Source organism: Castanea sativa, chromosome 11 (genome assembly GCF_040712315.1).
Source record: "Castanea sativa cultivar Marrone di Chiusa Pesio chromosome 11, ASM4071231v1".
In the NCBI taxonomy this organism is placed as follows: Eukaryota; Viridiplantae; Streptophyta; class Magnoliopsida; order Fagales; family Fagaceae; genus Castanea; species Castanea sativa.
The window spans coordinates 68548086-68553736 of record NC_134023.1 but is presented as its reverse complement, the minus strand read 5'-3'; the positions used below and the strand labels follow the sequence as shown (position 1 = coordinate 68553736).

Here is a 5651-nt window from a genome sequence, read left to right as displayed (position 1 = left end):
ACCATTTATTCGCAATTCCTATCAGATGATCAGGATGAACCTCAGGTCCACAAGTCAAGCATGTTTGACACATATCTAACATCATATGTATTCATTTGTAGCATGAAGCATGTCTAGTTCTGGATGTATTTGTTTGGCAGTTTGCATTGAAGGTCCAGATTTGTTCTTCCCATCACAAACTATTTATTTTCACCATCGAACTCTAGAAGGTTAATGCTCATGGACTTTAGGTCTGAAAATATGGTATTTGTCTGCTTCAAATCATTTAAGTATGTTTGTTTTGTTTGTGTAGATTAAATTAGTAAAAGCCTGAAGATCAGCTGACTAAGGAGTTAGTCTTGATTTATGCAAAGATGCTCCTCTCTGGAGCTGGTGTTAATTAATTACGCAAATAATTAATAATGAGACTTGGTACAGCTTTATGTTGTTGACACAAATCTCATGATGCATGTTTACAACTTCCTGAAATTTGAATCAGCATCAGAAAGTTAACTCATTTGTTTAAGATGTGTCTACACAAGAATTGACATTAACAACCTTAGCATTTGTATTTTCCATAGGGAGTAAAGCATACTATTAGGCATATCTATTCAGCCAAAAATAAAAGAGGCTTATCTAGGTTGATTAGAAGATGTATGTTGCTTCACTTCTTTAAAGACTGTTCTGATTGTGACACAAGATCTGATTGTGAAGCAGGACAAGCTAGAATGATGCAGCAATGTAAATTAAGAATAGAAAAATAAAGATAAAACCTAGAAGTTAGTATCTAAGTTTGCTTTGCATAAGCACTGAGCCAAGAAAAATAACTAGGAGTCAGCAGCTAGGGTTGGCACCAGAGTCTGGCTATGCTAGTTAAAACCTAGAGTCTTGTTGATTGCATAACTACGCTTCATGCCAATTAATGCATGTAAAGGTGCTCACTGCTCAGTTTTACAAGACATAAATGTTTCTTTTGCTCAATGATTTTTAAGGATTGTTTGTGTATGATTCTTCGAACCTTAAATAATTGTGATTATATGAGAAGATTGTTATAATGTGGCTGTTCCTAATTTTGGTTTGTGTGGTTATCATTTATTATTATTAGTTTATTACTATTAAAGCTAGGAATTATACTTGTTACTCTAGTTTGCTTATGTGTATCTTTATTTTTTTAGGTCATGGAAACCTTAGCGAATGAACCCTCTCTCCAAACTCCAGCTACTACAGAAGATGTTGGTGCTATTCCCACCCAAGCTGAAGATTCGCCGCTAGCCAAGCCGGAAGCTTGCTGGCTGAGTTGCCCCCTGTTCCACCATGCCAAGTGAGTATGACAGCTCCTGTTAGTGGTACTTGTAGTGGTAGGAAAAAGTCACTTGCTTGGGATTATTTTGAAAAAGTAAAGATAGGCGAGGGTGATTCTAGTAAAATTAAGGCTGTTTGTAATTTTTGCCAAAAATCGTATAATGCTGATAGTAAGAGTTGTGGTACTAGTAATTTGTTAGCTCATGTGGTAATATGTCCTAAGAACCCTAATAGAGATGATCTAGTTAAAGGGCAGAAAACATTAGCTTTTGAACCCAAAAAGGATGGAGATGATGGATTCAACCTTGTGTCAACAACCTTTTCTGTTGAGGCTTCTAGAAAGGCATTGGCCGAAATGATTATAATTGATGAATTGCCTTTTAGGTATGTTGAGGGATATGGGTTTAAGAAGTATGTAACTACCTTACAACCTAAGCTTCAATTAAAGGATATCCCATCTCGCCAAACTGTGGCTAGAGATGTGATTGGCATTTATAATAGTGAGAGAGATAAGCTAAGGAAATCTTTGAAGGGTTGTAGGGTGTGTCTTACTACGGACACATGGACTTCTGTTCAAAATTTAAATTATATGTGTCTCACATGTCACTTCATTGATGATGCTTGGAAATTACATAAGAGAATTTTAAACTTTTGTCAAGTTGAAGACCACAAGGGGGAGACTATAGGTAGAAAAATTGAGATGTCATTGCGTGAGTGGGGTATTAATGGGATATTTACCTTGACAATGGATAATGCTAGCTCAAATTTAACAACAATTAAATTTTTGCAAAGGGTGACTAAAGATTGGAATGTGACAGTTTTGGGAAATGAGTACATGCACATGAGGTGTTGTGCTCATATCCTAAATCTCATTGTGGGGGAGGGTTTGAAAGAGATTGATGTATCTGTTGCTAAGGTGCATGAAGCTGTGAGGTATGTGAAGTCCTCACCCAATAGAAGTCAAACTTTTAAGAGTTTTATGGAGAGGTTAGGTATGGAGTCCAAGAGTCTTCTTAGTTTAGATGTACCTACTAAGTGGAACTCGACCTATATCATGTTAGAAACTGCTGAAAAGTTTGAGAAAGTGTTCATTTGAATGGATTTTGAAGATGATGGTTATTCTTCATACTTTAGGACCAAGGAAGATAGTGGTGGTTTGGGATCTCCGTGTATGGTTGATTTCCAAAATTGTAGGTCATTTGTGACCTTTTTAAGGCTTTTTTATAATGCAACGAAGAAATTCTCTGGTTCTTTGTATGTTACTTCAAATGCCTTTTATGATGAGATCTTTGTTATTCAGGAGAGTATTTCCAATTTAGTTAAATCCCAAAACACTCTCTTGAAAAACACTGCCACAAACATGCAAACTAAATTTGAGAAGTATTGGGGGGAAGGGGAGAAAATTAATCCTCTTTTGTATGTGGCTATGGTTCTTGATCCACGAAAAAAATTGAGGTTTTTGAAGTTTTCTTTTACTGAAATTTATGGGAATTTAGTTGCTGAAGTGATGGTTGATAAGGTGAAAGATCTTTTGTACAAGTTGTATAATTTTTACTCTTCTATTCATTCACCAAATTTGCAAGAACAAAGTGAGAGTGAGAGGTCAGAATTGGAAAGTGATGGTAGTGATCCATATGTGATGGTTCACTCGCGATATGAACGATTTTTGGAAGTTGAACAATTTGTAGGTTGTAGTAATGAGCTTGAGAAGTATTTGGCTGAAAATTGTGATGGGAGAAAGGATGTGAATTTTGAGATATTGGAGTGGTGGAGGGACAATTGTAGTAGGTACCAAGTGTTGTCTAAAGTAGCTAAGGATGTGCTGGCTATGCCAGTTTCTACTGTTGCATCTGAGTCTGCATTCAGCACTGGTGGTCGAATTGTCGATCCATTTTGAAGTTCACTATCTCCTCTCATGGTTCAAAACCTTGTATGTTCACAAAATTGGCTTCAAGCCACGGTTCCAATTTCTCATCGCCGGTCAAAGGATGATGTAGAGGCATTGGAGGAGGAGTTACTTGACTTAGGTAATATGTTTAAATTCTGAAATTTAGTCTATTAATCTTATTGAATGTCTTGTCTTGTCTAGCCAAATTTAATTTATTGTGTTTATTTCCTATTCTTTTCTAGTTTTAAATGAACAACCAACAGCAAATGCAACAGCAAATTCCAACTCAAGCAAGAGTTTCACTTCCGGCAAACGACCCTTAATTAGCATTGATGATTAATGGCTGACTTGGTATGATTCTGCCTTTAGCTTGCTACTGTTATAAACTTGGTTTCCTTACAAGCTAGTCGTTTTGTATTTGGTACTAATTTATTGTTTGTTCTGTCTAATGTAGGAGGATGGTAATTTATTTTGTAAAGAAGGCAGCTTTTTGGGAATATTTTGGAAGCTTTTTTGTACACGTCGCTTTTCTAACTTGTAACGATACTCGACAGTCAATGCTTATAGAAAAGAAATCTTAGTTCATAGGTTTTCTCTTCTATTAGTTATATAGACTTATAAACTTTAGAGTAGTCATTCAATGCTTTGGAAAAACTATTTTTTGGAAATACCTATGGTATTTGATTGTTGTAAGTAATTATGGGTTACCAAGCTTTCTGCCTAAATAGGTTACTGCCCAAAAACTTGCAGTAACTGCTTCTATGGTAATATTGGAGCTTATTTGTTGCTAAAAATATTATTTGTTATGGTCGACAGGTTTTATAGGCATTGAGCTACTAGCTTACTGCCTTGGTGCTTATATTAATTTTTGTGGTTAATGTGGGAAAGGTTATGTACGTGGATTGATAGACTAGCTTACTGCCTTGGTGCTTATATTAATTTTTGTGGTTAATGTGGGAAAGGTTATGTATGTGGAATGGATTGATAGGTGCTACATGTTTCAGATCACAGGTGATTAAAAAAAAAAAACATTTTGATGTGTTGTGTTGATCACAGGTGATAAAAAGAATAGACATTTTTTGGGCCTTTTAGATATGTCCTAATTGAAGCCCTATTTTAAAATAAGTTTTATAAGAATAGGCCCAATTTGAAATATATGGCAGATTTCAGTTGCCAAACAGAGTAATTTGGGCTGAGAAGGCCCCAAAAAATGAAATAATTGAAATTTTAATAATGTAATATATTCCGGCCCAATCTGAGGCCCAGACCCGTCAATCCAACAACTCCGACCCGTACAACCGATTATCCGAAATGTCAAATCCGACCCGAATATTCGGTCGAATACGGGTCTGGAATTCAGTAACCCGAACCAGTCGGGTCGAGTTCGGTTTGGGCCCAAAACCGACCCGGCCCGACCCGTGGACAGCCCTAATGTCAAGTGTTCCAACAAAGGAGAACAATTCAAGACTTCTATCAAAGAAGTCAATATATTCGGCCATGAGTCATTGCAACATTAAGTGCAACTTCTTGCATTTCTTCGTGCATTTCCTGACGGTTTGTTGGCTAATGCATTTAATGATTTGTTGGCTAATGTCAATCCACCAAATTTGACAATTCAAGCCATTCTAACAATACGCTTCAATGAAAACCAGTTATTCTGCAAGATAAGTTCAAAATACAAAGTGTTTATTGGAACTTTTGGAGTATATTAAAAAGTGTTTCTGTCGGTACAGTTTAGTTTGAAACTTTGAATACTCAGAAGTAAAGATCAGGCGATCGATCTCACCTTCTTTGGAGGGCCAATGACGATAATGAATAGAACTGGTAAATGGTTCCCATGTTTCTCATCTATACGAAGATTGTATGACAAGGACATTTTCTTCTCAAAGGCTGCACTATTCATTTTTGGTAATTTTTTTTTTTTTCTTAAAATAAGCTCTGCTTTAGTCTTAAGTTCATTTTTCAGTCACAAACAGAACTTAATTTATTTTCTTTGATTGATTTACAGGTTTACTTTTTAGCCATAGCTTAATCAATTATGGAGTGGTGAAACTCTTAATGGGTTACGTCACATATTCATGGCCCAATCAACATCTTGCAAAAGTTGCAGCAATTATAAATCTCCACGATGGTGTATCGACCATATCAGAAGTTATAGTTGCTCATTTAGCCGATTCGTATTACGGGCGTTTCAATATGATTGTCATCTGCACCATAACCTATATTACGGTGAGTCTGCGTCCTGCTCTTATATAAGGTCAGATGAGGAAACTGAAGATTTCAAGAATATGTATAACAGTCTGTTTGGGAGGGCAATTTTAAAATTTAAAAAAAAAAAAAAAAAAAGAAGAAGATAGGAAATTTGGGTAGGACGAAACAAAATTGTCATTTCATTGTTTGGAAATTTATGTGAGAGTGCATAAAAAGCATAGACGGGGAATACCTATTTCTCCTCTTTTTTTCTTTTTTTTTCCTTCAAAGC

The 5651-nt window shown here is 35.9% G+C and overlaps 1 pseudogene; it reads left to right on the top strand.

The window, feature by feature from the left end:
• Nucleotides 1-1157: 1157 nt before the first annotated feature.
• Nucleotides 1158-3862, top strand: LOC142615176 (zinc finger BED domain-containing protein RICESLEEPER 2-like; annotated as a pseudogene).
• Nucleotides 3863-5651: the final 1789 nt, after the last annotated feature.